At 44.0% G+C, this 19,028-nt stretch overlaps 1 long non-coding RNA gene across 4 annotated transcripts in view; it reads right to left on the bottom strand.

Annotated features, from left to right (window-relative positions):
• Positions 1–614: 614 nt before the first annotated feature.
• Positions 615–19,028, bottom strand: part of LOC117877302 — a 46,553-nt gene continuing 28,139 nt past the window's right edge. For all 4 annotated transcript variants that reach the window (XR_004645675.1, XR_004645676.1, XR_004645677.1 and 1 more), the window contains 2 exons: positions 8,972–9,296; positions 615–1,647 (listed from right to left, as the gene is read on the bottom strand). This is a non-coding gene — a long non-coding RNA (uncharacterized LOC117877302). The remainder of the gene's footprint in view (positions 1,648–8,971; positions 9,297–19,028) is intronic.

Here is a 19,028-nt window from a genome sequence, read left to right as displayed (position 1 = left end):
CCCCCCCACCCCAACCCACACCCATCCCTCTGCCCTGAACCCAGCCTTGTGCCCTGCACCTCCACACACACCCCCAGCCCTCTGCCCTGACCTCGAGTTCCCCCCTCCAACACCCAGCCCTCTGCCCTGAACCCCCCACACCCAGCGGGTTGAGCAGGCTGGTGGCGTAAGATCAGCATTTTAATTTAATTTTAAATGAAGCTTCTTAAACATTTTGAAAACCTTGTTTACTTTATATACAACAATAGTTTAGTTATATAATATAGACTTAGCGAGAGACACCTTCTAAAAAAACGTTAAAATGTATTACCGGCACGTGAAACCTTTAATTAAAGTAAATAAATGAAGACTCGGCACACCACTTCTGAAAGGTTACCTACCCCTAATGTAGTCTCATCATATGGTGATGATAATAATCTTTCCATCTCACTAGTATCTCTGGAGGATGTTAAACAGACGCTACTAAAGTTATACGCAGTGTTGTATCCATGTCAATCTTGGGATATTAGAAAGACAAGATGGGTGAGGTAATATCTTTTATTAGATCAACTTCTGCTGGCGAGAGAGACAAGCTTTTGAGCTCCACAGAGATCTTCTTCAGGCTAAAGTTAAAAAAATTTAAAACTAGAGGTCCAGAAAACTTGCATCCAAGAGTTTTAAAAGAGCTGGCTGAGGAGCTCGCTGGACCGTTAATGTTGATTTTCAATAAGTGTTGGAGCACTAGGGAAGTTCCAGAAGACTCAAAGACAGCTAATATTGTGCCAAGTTTTAAAAAGGGAAAACAGGAGGACCTGGATAATTATAGGCCTGATATTGATCCTGGGCAAGTTAATGCAGCTGCTGATATGGCACTTGATTAATGAAGACTTAAAGGAGGGTAATATAATTAATGCAAATCAATGTGGGATTATGGAAAATAGATTCTGTCAAACTAACTTGATTTTTTTAATGAGATTACAAATTTGATTCATAAAGGCAATAATCTGTAAAGTGTTTGACTTGGTACTGCACAATATTTTGATTAAAGCTAGAACGATGTAAAATTAGCACGGCACACACAAAATGGATTAAAAATTGGCTAATGGATAGGTCTCAAAATGTAATATTAAATGGGGAATCCTCAAGTGGGTGTGTCTCCAGTGGAGTCCCATAGGCATCGGTTCTTGACCCTGCACTGTTTAAACATTTTTATCAATGACCTGGAAGAAAACATAAAATCATCACTGATAGAGTTTGCAGATGACACAAAAATGTAGGGAGTGGTAAATAGTGAAGAGGACATTTCACTGATTCAGGGAGATCTGGATTGCTTGGTACACTGGGTGCAAGCAAATAATGTGTTATAATAGGGCTAAATATAAATGTACATATCTAGAAACAAAGAATGTAGGCCATACTTACAGGAAAGGGGAATGTATCCTGGGAAGCAGTGACTCTGAAAAAGATGTGGGGGTCGTAGTGGATAATCAGCTGAACACAAGCTCTCTGTGGGATACTGTGACCAAATGTGCTAATGCAATCCTGGGATGCATAAACAGAGGAATCTTGAGTAAGAGTAGAGAGGTTAGTTTACCTCTATATTTGGCACTTATGCGACCACTGCTGGAATACCATGTCCAGTTCTGTGTCCACAATTCAAGAAGGATACTGAAAAATTGAAGAGGGTTCAAAGAAAATTTAATGATTCTCATGTCTCATTAGAAAACATGCCTTACAACAGTGGTTTTCAAACTGCGGGTCACAACCCAGCACTGGGTCGTGGTGGCTCTGGTCAGCACTGCCGACCGGGCAATTAAAAGTCCCGTCAGCAGTGCTGCCCGGCTAAGGCAGGCTAGTCCCTACCTGCACCCCGGAAGCAGCCAGCAGCAGGTCTGGCTCCTAAGCGGGGGAGCCATGGGGCTCCACGTGCTGCCCCCACCCCAAGAACCGGCTCCGCACTCCCATTGGCCAATGGGAATTGGGGGGGTAGTGCCTGCAGGTGAGAGCCATGCGGAGCCACTTGCGCGCCTCCGGTCCACAGTGCTAGGATAGGCAGGAAGCCTGCCTTAGCACCTCCGCTGCACCGCTGATCAGGAGCTGCCTGAGGCTAGCCTGCCCCAGCCCTGAACTCCCCCCAAACCCAGAGCCCCCTCCTGTACCCCAAACCCCTCATCCCTGGCTCCAGCCCAGAGCCTGCACCCCCAAGCCCAGAGCCCTTCCTGTACCATAACTCCCTGCCCCAGCCCAGACCCTCCTCCCACCCCCCAAACCCCTCATCCTCAGCTCCATTAGGTCGCAGGCATCAACAATTTTCTTCAACTGCGTCGCCAGAAAAAAAGTTTGAAAACCACTGCCTTATAGTAATAGACTCAAAGAGCTCAATCTATTTGGCTTAGCAAAGAGAAGGTCTAGGGGTGACTTGATTACAGTCTATAAGTATCTACATTGGGAACAAATATTTAATAACAGGATCTTCAGTCTGGCACAGAAAGGTATAACACGATCCAATTGCTAGAAGTTGAAGCCAGACAAATTCAAACTGGAAATAAGGTGTACATTTGTAACTGAGAGAGTAATTAACCATTGAAACAATTTGCCAAGGGTTGGGGTGGATGCCCCATGACTTGAAAATTTCAAATCAAGATTGGATGTTTTTCTAAAAGAGATGCTCTAGGAATTATTTTGGGGAAGTTCTATGGCTTCTGTTATACCGGAAGTCAGACTAGATGATCCCAGGGTACATCTACACTACAGCGGGGAGTCGATTTAAGATACGCAAATTCAGCTACGTGAATAGCGTAGCTGAATTCGACGTATTACAGCCGACTTACCCCGTTGTGAGGACGGCGGCAAAATCGACTTCTGCCGCTTTTTGTCGGCGGCGCTTACTACCACCTCCGCTGGTGGAGTTAGAGCGCCGATTCGGGGATCGATTGTCGCGTCCCGACGGGACGCGATAAATCGATCCCCGAGAGGTCGATTTCTACCCGCCGATTCAGGCGGGTAGTATAGACCAGGCCCCAGTGGTTCCTTCTGGCCTTTGAATCATAGAATTATAGAATCATAGGGTTAGAAGAGGCTGCAAGGAACATCTAGTCTAACCCCCTGCCAAGATGCACGATATGTTGTGTCTAAAACATCCAAGACAGATGACTATCTAGCCTCCATCTATAAATCTATATCTGTTTAGTTAGTTAATATAAAGAGTGTCATCCACTGGCATGTAAAAATATGTAGCACTGCTGAGAAGTGTTGTAATACACTTCAAATATCTTCCTGATTGTAGCTCTTTAGCCTCCTGCCAGAAGTGACCGTCCACACCCAGCTTTCAGACCTGTGTGCTCGGAAGAGATTCCCTGATTCTACCCACCAGGTCCCCTTCTTCAAATCCCTCCCTAAAACCTCTTTCTTTCTAAAGTTTTTACTATGTGAGTCTCTTTCCCATTAATATGTATTCACCATTCCTTAAGTGAATTGGGATCCTATGTTTTACCTTCTCTGTGTCAGACGCTAAGTGCTTTTGGGGTGGGACTATGTGTCTTAGAAGTGCTGTGTGCATTTATAGTATTGTATATTTTCATTAATTATTAGTAATAATCAATAATTCATTATTCTTCCTTGAACCACTTTCACATTTCCCTTCAGACCCTGTATTGTATTAGAAATCCTTCCAATTGATGGTTGCCAATGTTCTTCCAGCTTCCCAGCTGATGGAAGTCAATGTATCTCCATTGAAGATAACAGAGCTACACCAGTTTGCATGACAGACGCTGCAGCTTGAGACAAAGTCAAATTCCTGCCAACGATAAGCTGTAAAGCAAAATCAAGTGTTTCTGCCGTAGAAATGTCTATGAATACCAGGAAGATTAAGTTAGAAATCAGTAGAGTGGGTACAGGAAATACAGTAATTGGACAATAACAAAGGATCAAACAAAACAGGAAGCCATCTTAGAAATAAAAAATAAAAATAAAAAATCAGCATAGTGTCTGTGGCTACAGAATTAAATTCAGTGTTTGAAGAATCAGAACATAGGAGTCCTAGAGAAGTTCTATTGCAAAGATAACAGAACCAGTGATTGATTAAAACCAGAATCCAGAATCCCTACCTCTTCAAATTTAAGCTTCAAAGTAAACTTACTCAGTATTGGTTCTAGGTCAGATCTAAAAGTAGTAGATCCTTTCCCCCCTGCTCAGATCTGGACTGAGCTGAAATCTAAAGGTCATGGGGAAATGTTTTAGCAAAACAATTTTTCATCAAATCCAAAAGTGCTCAGAGGGAAAGATCAGTTCTGATGAATTTCCCAATTCAAAAAAGTAGATTTTTTTTGACATTTTCTAAACAAAAAAACAAAAAATCAAATTTTCAGTTCAAAATAATTTTTTGTTTAAAAATTTAGGTTCAATGATAGCAAAACATGCCAAAAAATATGAAAAGGCCAAAATCAAAATGAAATATTTAAAAATTATTGAAACTAAATGTTCATAGAATCATAGAATCATAGAATATCAGAGTTGGAAGGGACCTCAAGAGGTCATCTAGTCCAACCCCCTGCTCAAAGCAGGACCAATTCCCAGCTAAATCATCCCAGCCAGGGCTTTGTCAAGCCGGGCCTTAAAAACCTCCAAGGAAGGAGACTCCACCACCTCCCTAGGTAACGCATTCCAGTGTTTCACCACCCTCCTAGTGAAATAGTTTTTCCTGATATCCAACCTGGACCTCCCCCACTGCAACTTGAGACCATTGCTCCTTGTTCTGTCATCTGCCACCACTGAGAACAGCCGAGCTCCATCCTCTTTGGAACCCCCCTTCAGGTAGTTGAAGGCTGCTATCAAATCCCCCCTCATTCTTCTCTTCTGGAGACTAAACAATCCCAGTTCTCTCAGCCTCTCCTCATAAGTCATGTGCTCCAGACCCCTAATCATTTTTGTTGCCCTCCGCTGGACTCTTTCCAATTTTTCCACATCCTTCTTGTAGTGTGGGGCCCAAAACTGGACACAGTATTCCAGATGAGGCCTCACCAATGTCGAATAAAGGGGAACGATCACGTTCCTCGATCTGCTGGCAATGCCCCTACTTATACAGCCCAAAATGCCGTTAGCCTTCTTGGCAACAAGAGCACACTGTTGCCTCATATCCAGCTTCTCGTCCACTGTGACCCCTAGGTCCTTTTCAGCAGAACTGCTACCTAGCCATTCGGTCCCTAGTCTGTAGCAGTGCATGGGATTCTTCCGTCCTAAGTGCAGGACTCTGCACTTGTCCTTGTTGAACCTCATCAGGTTTTTTTCTGCCCAATCCTCTAATTTGTCTAGGTCCCTCTGTATCCGATCCCTACCCTCTAGTGTATCTACCACGCCTCCTAGTTTAGTGTCATCTGCAAACTTGCTGAGAGTGCAGTCCACACCATCCTCCAGATCATTAATAAAGATATTAAACAAAACCGGCCCCAGGACCGACCCTTGGGGCACTCCACTTGAAACCGGCTGCCAACTAGACATGGAGCCATTGATCACTACCCGTTGAGCCCGACGATCTAGCCAGCTTTCTATCCACCTTACAGTCCATTCATCCAGCCCATACTTCTTTAACTTGGTGGCAAGAATACTGTGGGAGACCGTATCAAAAGCTTTGCTAAAGTCAAGAAATAACACATCCACTGCTTTCCCCTCATCCACAGAGCCAGTTATCTCATCATAGAAGGCAATTAGGTTAGTCAGGCACGACTTCCCCTTCGTGAATCCATGCTGACTGTTCCTGATCACTTTCCTCTCCTCTAAATGTTTCATAATTGATTCCTTGAGGACCTGCTCCATAATTTTTCCAGGGACTGAGGTGAGGCTGACTGGCCTGTAGTTCCCCGGATCCTCCTTCTTCCCTTTTTTAAAGATGGGCACTACATTAGCCTTTTTCCAGTCATCTGGGACCTCCCCCGATCGCCATGAGTTTTCAAAAATAATGGCTAATGGCTCTGCAATCTCACCCGCTAACTCCTTTAGCACCCTCGGATGCAGCGCATCCGGCCCCATGGACTTGTGCACGTCCAGTTTTTCTAAATAGTCCCGAACCACTTCTTTCTCCACAGAGGGCTGGTCACCTTCTCCCCATGCTGTACTGCCCAGTGCAGCAATCTGGGAGCTGACCTTGTGCGTGAAGACAGAGGCAAAAAAATCATTGAGTACATTAGCTTTTTCCACATCGTCGGTCACTAGGTTGCCTCCCTCATTCAGTAAGGGGCCCACACTTTCCTTGATTTTCTTCTTGTTGCTAACATACCTGAAGAAACCTTTCTTGTTACTCTTAACATCTCTTGCTAACTGCAACTCCAAGTGTGATTTGGCCTTCCTGATTTCACTCCTGCACGCCTGAGCAATATTTTTATACTCCTCCCTGGTCATTTGTCCAATCTTCCACTTCTTATAAGCCTCTTTTTTGCATTTAAGATCAGCAAGGATTTCACTGTTTAGCCAAGCTGGTCGCCTGCCATATTTACTATTCTTTCTACACATCGGGATGGTTTGTTCCTGCAACCTCAATAAGGATTCTTTAAAATACAGCCAGCTCTCCTGGACCCCTTTGCCCTTCATGTTATTCTCCCAGGGGATCCTGCCCATCTGTTCCCTGAGGGAGTCAAAGTCTGCTTTTCTGAAGTCCAGGGTCCATATTCTGCTGCTCTCCTTTCTTCCTTGTGTCAGGATCCTGAACTCGACCATCTCATGGTCACTGCCTCCCAGGTTCCCATCCACTTTTGCTTCCCCTACTAGTTCTTCCCTGTTTGTGAGCAGCAGGTCAAGAAAAGCTTTGCCCCTAGTTGGTTCCTCCAGCACTTGCACCAGGAAATTGATCTGATCCAAACAAAATTTTGAATGTTTGGTTTGTGAAAATGTTTGAGATTTTGATTTTTCATTTCCATTCAGAATAGGAACAGTTTTCTAAATCTTTAAAAAAAAATTAAGAATTGGAAAATAATTTCCTACCCACCTCTACTGAAATCTTTTGAAAAGAGTGGTAAATCATGAGATTTCTGCCAAAAATGGCAGAAATTTCATTAAAAAACCCGCAGCTGATCTCATGACACTGCCATCGTTTTTAAGCGGGCAGAAATCTTGCAAGATCAGTTGTTCTTACAAAGTTACCACCATTTGAGGGTCAAAACTGACTGAGATTTCAACAGTAGTGAATCCAGCCTGAAACCCCTGCCTAATTCAATTCCAGATCCAAATACCACTTCTCTACCCGCATCTAAACATAATCTACACTTAGCAATGTGATTTGTGACAAAGTTAAGACATGATCCTGGTCACATCCCAGTTGTAATGGAACTTTTGCCATTGACTAAAATAGGAGCAGAATCAGACCTTTAAGCAGAAGACTAGCTAATATGACTTCAGTTTAGGTTTATAGCCATCTGTCAACCAGCTGACAACAGAAGATGACTTCTGGTCAATGTGAGGCATTCCAGGAGCCCAGTTAGATTTTTCTTTCATCTGGCCAGGATTAAGTATTTTGTTTTTCTCTTTTGCATGTGTTATTGGGAACAAAATGCCACCAAGGGACTGTGTTATTATTTTATGTAAGGATATAAAAGAATTTCCAGAGCTTCAGTGGATCCTCAGCTGAGGGTGAAAGAAACTGTAGTGTGCTCAAAAAGTGACCTCACTGCCAGCTTCCAGACACGGAGTGAAGTCATCCAGTTGTCTCTCTCCAAGGAGGAAGGTAAAGCTGCAGATCATTCCAGAGGTGGGAGGGTGAATTCAGAGAAGAAATAGCGAATATGAATGGGAAATATTAGCTGATTCAGAGTATGTTTATTATGGAATCATGGAAATCAGGGAGGGAAAAAATACTGTATTAGATCAATTTATCCATCCCTGCAACCCATGTAGAAGTCCTTCCCTACATTGTGTGCTTCAAACTAGCTTTAACCCTTGGAGGATCCGGAATGAAAGTCACAGCTCAATCCAGAACAAAGGTACTCTCTTTCCCTCTCCACAACAGCAGAGGCCTCATCTTACCTTCCTAATCAACCTACCATCTCTCCTTCACACCCTGTGAGAGCCACAACTGGGTCTCCCTTTCCGGGCCAAAAGAAAGGTCAAGAACTGGTGGGGCAGACCATCTGGGGAATGCAGACTGGAGGTTCAGTAAGAAGGGTGGTTCTTATTCCAGGCAAGAATCCTGCCCTTCTCGCTGCTGCCAGAAATCCTGCTTTTACTTCCCAATACCTGCTTCTACAAGCACTTAGCAATAGGTAGTAACCAGTTGTTATCTACCTGGGAGCTATCTGGTTTCCTGAGGACAAAGGCCCAAGGTACAATATGACAAGAAGGTCTTACATTTAGCAGCAAGGTCCCTGGGCTCTGCAGCTTTCCAGCACAGCAGGCTGGAAAATGTGTTGCAGCTCCATGTAAATTGAAAAAAAAAATGGAGAAATGTAATGAATTAAATATGGAAATGAATAATACACTCAGTAGAGTGTCCGCTGTGTCATGTTGAGATTCAATTCATTTTACGCTGTCTCCACATGATCAGTTTTCAGTATGCTGCAGATTTATGTCTTAGGAATGCAGAACTGCATCGTACAAGTTGTCAGGGAGGAAACTGGAGGACACAGTATAGGCTTTTAGGACCTGGGGAGGCATTGGAGACAGTTTGGAATCTGGGAAAATCACATTAGCTGGCAATTTCTGCTAAAGTGATCAATGTTACCAATGCTGACATTCAAACTGTCAGCTTTAGGTGTTAGACTTACTATCCCATTGTGCTGAAGGGTGAGGGAGGTGAGCTCAGACTTTTCAGAGCTATTGTCCCAGTCTCTCTGCAGACTCTGGAAGATAATATGGGATCAGTTTTAAAAAATGAAAGCATAGGTTCTAGAGCTGAATTTTGCAGAGTGGGATGAATTCTGCAGCAAATGATACTGCCTCAGGATTGTGGAAAACATTGGATCCCAGGCCTGAAGGTAATAACTGTCATAATGGGGATTCCAACACCCACCTTAAACTCCTTTTGACCAACCCAGGTAATTCCACTCCTCCTTAAGGGCTGTTCCTGGAAGGAGTTGAATTCAGCAGAAGTTGTGGCTGTTCATCATCTCTCGGGATCAAACCCTTAGCGTCTCAGCTTGTTCCCACTGATACCCATGGCAAAACTCTTATTGGCTTCTGTGGGAGGACAAGGTAACCGGGGTGCTGGAACAATTTCTATAGTGGGGGTGCTGAGAACCATTGAACCAAATGTATATGATGGAAACCACTTCAAGCCAGAGGATGCAGCAGCACCCCTAGTTTCAACACGTATGCATGGTCCTTGATGTTTATAGCTGGAATTTTCAAAGGAGACAAAGAGAGTTAGTCAAATCCCACTGAAACTCAAAGAGCCCAACTCCTGTGTGGCTTTGAAAATCCCTTCAAATATTTGTAAGTATAATCTTCCCTCTACCCCTAAATCCATGGAAGGAGCTTTACTTACTTATGAAGTACCCCCACTGCATGGTGTGAAACCCTTAGTTGGGGCAGAGATGGAAGGGGAAACCCCCTGAAGCAGGACATTGGGCAGGCTGACTATTAAGTGTGACTTTTTCCCCAGGGGTGGACAGCAGGGTGAATCCTGCCCTGCAGATGGGAGACTTCCCAGAAATGGAGTCTCCCCTCTGAGTGGGTCTTTCTTAGGGAGAATGGAGCCTTTGATTAGCAGCAGGTGTTGCAGGTTGCTATTGGGGAGATGTATGGAGGAAGCTTTCACAGAACCCGTCTGCACTATACCACGCTCTACCCAGTGCTATCAGTCTTTTAGCGCCTTCCCAGCCTTCATTCCACACTGACCTCCAATCTCTGATGTATATGCAATCACTAACAAGTTATCTGTATAACAACAGCATGTCTCGTGGTTTATATGCCTTGTCCTTTGATAGCCACCTCCTTGCCCTGTTTTGATTGTCCTCTCTTGATGTGTTATGTCTAATTTAGATTATAGGAGTCCGGGGACATGGTTCTGTAATTTTTGTAATTGACTATGGAATGTCATGAGCCTCTCAGCAGTGTTTATTATTTATACCACATCATACACTTTGCATTCCAAAAACTCAGGCCACAGATTTTTAAAAGGGAGTGTCAAGGCAGCCTTGAATGCATATCTGAGCAGATGAAAATCAGTGCATGACTTCACTGTGACAGTGAGCCGTTGCACTTGTAGCAACTGTCTTCCAGTCTGTCATCACTGCACTCTATCATGCAAAAGCAGGCTCCCTGTATCACCACGTGTCTGTATCCTGGGACACCAGCTAACATAAAACTCATCACAGCAAGAGGCTCCTTCCACACTGAACAAAACAAAATGTATATTCTGTCATTCATTGCTCAGTCAGATTCCTGTGGAGAAGATCTGGGATGACTAAAGCTTAACCATCCTCTGTTGGTTTCTATGGAGACGAGGGTCCCCATGCGGGGATCAATTAGTGAGAACTCTGAGGGCAGAGGCCTGTCCCCTAAGTGTGGGAGTGGGACCAGAAATCCGCATAGGCTAGCAAGATGTTAGACCAGGGGTAGGCAACCTATGGCACGCGTGCCGAAGGCGGCATGTGAGCTGATTTTCAGCGGCACTCAGACTGCCCGGGTCCTGGCCACCGGTCTGGGGGGCTCTGCATTTTAATTTAATTTTAAATGAAGCTTCTCAAACACTTTAAAAACCTTATTTACTTTACATACAACAATAGTTTAGTTATATATTATAGACTTATAGAAAGAGACCTTCTAAAAATGTTAAAATGTATTACTGGCACGTGAAACCTTAAATTAGAGTGAAAAAATGGAAGACTCGGCACGCCACTTCTGAAAGGTTGCTGACCCCTGTGTTAGGGTATGTCTACACCCAGCCACTAATTCGGCGGCTGGCAATCGAAGTTCTGGGTTCGACTTATCGCGTCTTGTCTGGACGCGATAAGTCGAACCCGGAAGTGCTCGCCGTCGACTGCGGTACTCCAGCTCGGCGAGAGGAGTACCGCGGAGTCGACGGGGGAGCCTGCCTGCCGCGTGTGGACCAAGGTAAGTTCGAACTAAGGTACTTCGAACTTCAGCTACGTTATTCACGTAGCTGAAGTTGCGTACCTTAGTTCGATTTGGGGGTTTAGTGTAGACCAAGCCTTAGACGTTAACATCAAATATGTAAATCCAGACCTTAAGTCATTGACATAAAATCTCCAGATATTTGAAACTTCAGCTTTACCATCCTGCCACAGAGCTGCCCCATCTCATCTCCAGGAGGAAAACCAATGGCAACATGTGAGCGCTCGAAACAAGGGCTTAGCTTTTTAGTTGCGTGATGAGCATCCAAAATCCTTCATCCCACTTCTTACAGCATGTAATAACCGCAGCACAGCCATGGAGGTGACTTGTTTGTCAGCCATCTTTACTCCGCTGTCTCATATGCACTCTCACCGCTAGGTGGCAATATAACACCATGCACGTCATATATTCCATTTGGCGGAGAAGTCCCATGCTAGTCTCTCTGCTGCCAAGAATTGTGCCCTGAATCCAATCCAGGCTGGAACACAAACTCAGTTCATGTTCATGGGGTCCAGACAGTCTGCAGATAATACTCTTTCAGGGTGGTGCCAAGTCTCTGTCATCAGGACACTGAAATCCAGGTCTCCTTGTCATCCCAGGGCTATTCTCAGAGTCCATTCTAGGTGACCCTTGTAGACATCCATATGATAACGCCACGTATGACAGCTGCAGAGAGGTGCCAGGGCTGAGCAACAGCTGTCCTCTTTCCAGGGTAGCCATTTTCCCCAGGATCTGATCCTGACAGCCTTCCTCACACCGAGCAGCACCTTCCTCGGCAAATAATAGTCTGACTGAAGGAAACAGGACTTTGTGGAGTGAGGCACTACCTCAGCATGATTAATGGGGTCATAAAATGCCAGCTTTAGATTGCACATGCTTTCCATTAATGTAAGAGGAGTGGGGAAGGATGGTGGTTGAATATGGGATGTTGCCATCAGTGGGTTGCTTTTCTCCATTTAAATCCAGCAACCAAAGAAATAAGAACTAATGAGATATGTAACTTTAGGCTTCTTCTACAATACAGGCTGGAATTTTGTGAATTATCCCCAGATTTCAGTACCTCCCCCACGGTGTCTCTTCTGTCTTTTACAATAAAGATTTGCTTGCCAATTTCTTTGATGGGGGACAATGAGCCAAAACAGGCCTGGAAGGCACTGTGCAATGCTGTGCTGTGTTTTGGGAAGTCCTCCTTGATAATCTGTGTCCCCCTTCAATCTATTCATCTTTGTGGGGTTCCCCCACTGATGTTTTGTGTGCTTTCTTGAGGTACCTTCCTCAAAAGTCTAATACAATCTAGCATGGTAGTGTGAGAAGCGAGTGCCAATTCCTTTAATTAGTCAGGCTAGGTCCATTATGTAAGAGTGAAGGGTGGTTGTTGTTATGAAGGAGTTCGGTCTTCTTCTGGAGCACTGGGTATTGGTCATGTCTGGAAGCAGGACACCAGCTTAGATGGACCCAACAATCCAATCTGGTATGGTAAATTTTAAGATCTTTGAAGCCTCAGAGGCAATTTCCAAACCACAAATTATTTCCAGAAACTGGGACGCTCTGGTGAACAAGAGGAGGAAAGCCAGCACGTGGCAAGCTTGACACAGAAGAAAAATCCTTTGCAATGAAATCATTGCAGAGAAAGTAAACTGCTCACAAGCCCTTTTACCAGAAGACTTTGAATCCAGAGCTCCCTGAATAGGCAATTACATGCAACAGATATTGTATGAACTGAAAGGGTATTAAGGGGGTGTTGTCCCGTAGGAAGGTCTGAAGACTTCCACTGAAACCTGTGTGTGAGGAAAGGAGAGGAGGAGGGGAAGGAGAGAGGGAGAGATATTGACAGATTGAGATTGATTCACTGGGAGGATCAGTCCATGTGGCCCCTGTTCCAGAGCCAGGTTAAAGGAAGAGTGGAGTTTTTCACAGAAAATAGTCAAACCATTGCTTTATCAGGTTTACCGTTCACTAAACTTTGCTTAACTTGTGCAACAATTCCTGGCTCCTCTGTCTGGCCTTCACCTTTGAATAGTACTGATTAGCTGGTACCTAGCCTGGCATATGAGCTGCATCCCTGTTAGATCTTTCTCTATTTTATCTAATGGAGTTGGCTATTTTAACCCTTTGTTTGAGAAATCCACTCCTCAGGTCATGTGGGAGACACCTCTGAAGTTTCTAAAATAGACAGTCTTTTTAAGGTGGGGAGGAAAGAGAAGGAGACTGCAGATCCTCCAGAGTTTAACCTTAACGCTTCAGTTATTGGTGTTGCTAACGATTTGTGCTATAGTAGTATCTTGAAGGCCACCCCAAACAAGATAGGGGGTCCATTAGGGTAAGTGCAGGACAAGCACAAATAGGGAGAGACAGCTCCTACCCTGAAGAACTTACCAGCACAATAGATAAGACTGAGAGAGTGTGGGGGGGAGGGGGAAATAGAGGTGAAGTGACTTGGCTAAGGTTATCCAGCATGCCAATGGCAGTGCTGCAAATAAAGCCCTTGTTGTGCAAATATAATCCATGTTTCCAATGCAGTGCCCTATCCAGGGGTCACACTGCCTCTAGCTTTTCATGGGAGTGTGCAAACCATTGGCTTTTGATTCACAAATTGGTTAGTGCCTATTAAATTAAAGAACCAAGAACTTTGTTAACACAGAGTTAAGGTTTGCGCTGTGGTACTTCATGCCCTTCCAGAATGCGAAGAATGGCAAAACATAATGGTCTGAACACCAGGAAATGAAGAATTAAGGTAACACACATTTAAACCTCTGCAAACCAGGAACATGCCACCGCTATAATGCCTCCTTAACTCTGCCCTCTTTGAGCGCTGCCCCAACATGCCAACAACACACTTAGTAGCACTCTATCTTCACGTATGCTACAGAACTCTCTGGGAAAAGAGCATATGAGAACTGTAGGACAAAGCCTAAGACCTTCTCTTTGCTATGGCAAAAAGCGGGTTTAGGTGAAGTGTAGCAAACTCTAAGCTACTTATACTTGTCCTGCACTCAAACACTGAGCCAATTCTATACAAACCACCGCAGGCTTACTAAATGTCATCACCCTTTCACCTTCACTCTTGCTCTAAGGAGTCCTGCTGAGACATTGCCTTCACTTACTCCTCCCTAAACCCTGGAGACCAGTGTCCTATGGGTCTGGTGGCCAACAATCCCCATGGCAAAAAAAACAAAAACAAAAAACCCCTTGCACACTTCTGTGGCTGCAACCTACAAAACACAGTGCTGAAATGAGGCATAATCAATGCCTCAAGGTACACGGGTACCTCTCATTACCTCACAGTCATAGCTCTGCCAAGTTGCTCCAACCAATCCCTCCACCAGTCAGTACAGTGACATCTAACGGTGAACGCAACTGAAGTACATGCTGATAAATGCTGCAATTCAAATCTGTGGACCATAACAAGCAATAACACATTCTACTACTGCTTTCTTATATGTCCTTATTATAGATTTATAGCCAGAAGGGACCGATAGGTCATCTAGTCCAACCTCCTGTGTGATACAGTTAATAGAATTTCATCTAGTTACTGTTGTATTGAGCTGAATACCTTGTGGTTAGCTAAAGAATCTTCCAGAAAGACATGACTTGTATTCTTGTCCAAAATCCATCATTTTGAATCCATTTTATAAAATGCTGGATTCTTGTTTTGTGGCTGAATGAGGTGGCCTGTATCTGAGGAATCCCTTCTTAAGCAACCCCAAATTTGGATTACTAACACTACCCCCATGAGGCATAGCAAAATTCAAGTCAATCCAAAGAAGCATACAGTTTTTAGAGCTCTTAGAACTGTCCACCTTTAAATTGAAAGCAGTGGTCAACTGTAACTCGGGTGGAGTTGGTGCATGTTCATGCTGGTGGCATATGGATTAATTTAATTGAACTTCCCTTTCATTTTAGTGGAAGGTGGTTTCTTTAGATCATGATTTGGGGTCCATTGTGAAGCAGATTGTGCAGAAACCCAGGAACAAAGAGACATGGAAACTGAACTCCCCCATCATTACTTGGAGAGAAGGTAATCCCTCTAGGGCAGGGTTGAAAAGTTCTCTCTGGTGGGTGTAGAAAGGAGACCCACATTATGTCTGCCTCTCTCATGCTTTTATCTAGCATGTGAATAAATAAGTTTATCTCTCCGGTCCTTGTATTTCTTCACCCAGCAATCTATTCACCACTCAACCTCCTCCGCAAAAAGTAATCAATAAATAGCTATACTAGTGATTCTGATTAAATAATGCAGGGATTGCATTAGTCTGTATACCCAGCGATAGCCTTCATAGGCATTTTCAGTAAGTGGCCACAAGGGGCATCAGTGCCTCCCAGGAGAATAAACTTCTTGTTAAGGCCTGGATTGCGACTTGGGAGACCTGGGGTCAGTTCCCAGCTCAGCCACACACTTCTTGTGTGCCCTTGGGGCAGTCACGTAATCTCTCTGTGCCTCAGTTCCCCATCTGTAAAATGAGGATACCACTCCTTCCGCCTGTCTTGTTTGTTTCTATTGTAAGCTTTTTGGGGCAGTGACTGTCTCTCACATCGTATATGTACAGTGCCTGACAATTGAATCCTGATCTCAGATGGGACCTTAGGTGCTATCATATTAAAAAGAATATTTGATCATAGTTCTGCCCCCTTAAACCAGCAGTTATGGATGTGAAAAATCCGCCTTTTTCTTATGCACCATACCTCAAATGCTAGCTTTTGTTTTTCATTAAATAGTGAGTGAGATTTGGCTAGTCAGGGAATTCGTGCTCTCATGTTACCCAACAAAGCTTCCTATTAAAGCTGGCTGAAATATTCATAATGAATAAATTATTTGACCAATGTTTCCCTTTTCCTGTGCACAAAGTGTGAGGAATTTCCCAAATGTGTTCATTGTTCAAAGTTGTTTGTTGAATCAGTCATCCAAATAAATTGCAGCCTGTGGTTTACTGACAAACTGAGCACTAGAATTAGCAGTTCAATGTGATTGGGTGCATAAGTCACATGATATTGTTTCCATTTCCTAATTGGATGACTGGAACTTCTTAAAAAGGAACTTTTTAATAAGTGGCAAGTAACAAAGAACAAACAATGGATAGTGAATAGCTTCCTCATGCATGAATATTATCCAGATGTGAATACAGATATTTCTATAATGAACAGCATCTCCACAAATATCCATGTGAACAGAGACTGAACTTCTAAACACTGAAGGAAAAATGAACAGCAAGTGGCAAAACTATGGCTGAATAAAAACATTTGCAGAATCATTTACCCATCTGCCCCTCATCATCATACTAGCTCTGTACCTCACAATCATTAACGGATTTTATCCTCCCAACATCCCTGTGAGGTAGGGAGGCATTATCCCTATTTTGCAAGTGGGGAACTGCAGCACAGGCTAGATTAAATGACTTGCCCAAGATAATGGAGGGAGACTGTGGCTAAGCCTGGAACCAAACTTGGCTCTCAAGGTCCTGTCCAGCAGCCTGTCCTCTAGACCATCTTTCCTGTCCTCCCGGAATACATTTTCCCATTATTTCAGCATCTCTGCCTCATACTAACATGATTCCTTTTGGGGACAGAAGGTCTGTTTCCATTGTGAACAGTACACCAAAGCATCAGTGGCCATTTGGCCAACCAGCAAAGACCTTCTCTGATATTTTGGGGGGGGGGGGATGACTTGGCATTTCTTGCTTTTCATTGTGGTCTCCACCAAAGAACTAAAATACTAAACTCCCTCTGCACGTGTTAAATTGTACAAAATGTTTCTCTTAAGCCTATCCTCATTAGGGCAATACAGCTAATGGAAGCTGTTTCCCCCAGAAGGAACAGAGATTGATCAATCAATCTACCTACCCAGTTATTATTTAAAAGGTACCTACCACCTTCGTATCTGAGAGCCTTTGCACCAGATCCTCAGCTGGTGTAAATCACCATTGCACAATTGACTTGAGTGAACCTATGCTGATTTACACCAGCAGAGAACCTGACCCTTAGTATTTAAGAAGTGCCAGGACTAGAGAGAGAAAACCTGAGAGGCTGCAGCCAGATCTTAGGCTCAGAGACTCATACATTTTGTGACAAGAAGGGACCATTATGGTAATACACCTCTACCCCGATATAACGCTGTCCTCAGGAGCCAAAAAATCTTACTGTGTTATAGGTGAAACCGTGTTATGTCGAACTTGGTTTGATCCGCCGGAGTGCGCAGCCCCGCCCCCCGGAGTGCTGCTTTACCGCGTTATATCCGAATTTGTACTATATCGGGTCACATTATATCGGGGTAGAGGTGTATAATATGATCTTTTGCAAAAGACAAGTCACAGAATTTCTAACAGTAATTCCACCATCCCCATAACTTGTGGTTGAATTGGAGCAGATGCTAAGGCATCATACAGTAGATACAAAAGGCCAACAGGTGGGCATGTGGAGTGTGTTGAGGGTAGGGCAGTGGGAAGGGGGAGGCTGAGTGGTACAGACTGAGCGGCACAGAGCTTTGCTGCAGATTGGGATTTGGTTTTCAACATGTCTCCCTCTATTTTTGGCAAGAAATGTCAGTGTGACTGGATGCCGGAAACCCTGATCATTCCTCTGTGCAAGTCTGGATATGTTCAGTTTATTCTTGCCAGGCTTGCTGAATGAAAATGACTATCACATGACCCTCCCTACCATCCCCGGACAACAATTCGGCACCCAGCCTCTTACAATAACGCAGCAGCATACTTAAACGTTACCTGGGGGGAGGAGGACATTTTCTTTTGATCAACCCTCCCTATTACCCAAATTGATTCTGTGTAGAATTAATTGTTTATTTTCCACCCCTGGGTAAATTTGGTGCTGCTGAAAAGGGCTGGAAAGTAAAGTCCTTTATCCACTGAACAGGTATATCATGGGCAGCTCTACACTACCCCATTCCTCTAATGTCATAGAGGGACCAGCTCTAGGTATGAGAGTAATTCAGATTTTATGGCCAAATCCATTCCTGGACTCTCTGCCACAAGCTATAGCAGAATTAATTGTTTCAAGAAAGATCAGATACGTTCCCTCCATTCTGCCTTGCTGACTCCAGCAGGTCTTCTACCTTTGCTGAGGTTCAGCTTGGGCCTCTGTTAGGCCTGACAGTCTCTTCTGTGCTGGCTAGTATCCTCCGAGTTTACCACTTCCAGGGCTTCTTCAGTCTCATGAATTCACTCTGGGGCACCTCTGATCCTGGAATGCTCTACAGAGCACAAAGCTATGACCACAGTGCCATTACATAAATCCACATCTGGAATGCTGCCTGTAGTTCTCGTTGCTCTATCTCAACAAAGATATATTAGAATTGGAAAAAGGCAGTGAAGGGCAACAAACACAGTTGGGGCTATGGAACAGTTTCCATGTGAGGAGAGATTAAAAAGACTGGGACTAGTCAGCTTGGAAAAGAGATGACTAAGTGGGATATGATGGAGATCTATAAAATCATGAATGGTGTGGAGAAAGTGAATAAGGAAATGTTATTTACCCCTTCACATAAAAACAAATAACAGGGGTCACCTGATGACCTTAATTGGCAGCAGTTTTAAGGAAATACTTCTTCACACAACACATAGTCAACCTGTGGAACTCATTGCCGGGGATGTTGTGAAGGCCAAAAGTATAATTTGCTTCAAAAAAGAATTAGATAAATTTATGAAGGATATGTCCATCAGTGGCTATTAGCCAAGATAGTCAGGGATGCAACCTCATGCTCTGGGTGTCCCTAAACCTCTGACTGCCAGAAGCTGGGACTAGATGACTGGGGATTGATCACTCAATAAATTGCCCTGTTCTGTTCATTCCCTCTGAAGCATCTAGTACTAGCCACTGTTGGAAGACGGTATACTGAACTAGATGGACCATTGGTCTGACCCGTTATGGCCATTCCTATGCTTTTATGAAACTATGACTTAGGACACTGCTTGTCAGAAGCTGTATTCTGATTGGTGAGTTGGCCCTTTCTGATGATGTCACACCCATGCAACAACTCTCAA

The sequence above is a fragment of the Trachemys scripta genome, chromosome 4 (genome assembly GCF_013100865.1).
Source record: "Trachemys scripta elegans isolate TJP31775 chromosome 4, CAS_Tse_1.0, whole genome shotgun sequence".
Lineage (NCBI taxonomy): Eukaryota > Metazoa > Chordata > Testudines > Emydidae > Trachemys > Trachemys scripta.
This window is presented reverse-complemented; position numbering and strand designations above follow the sequence as displayed.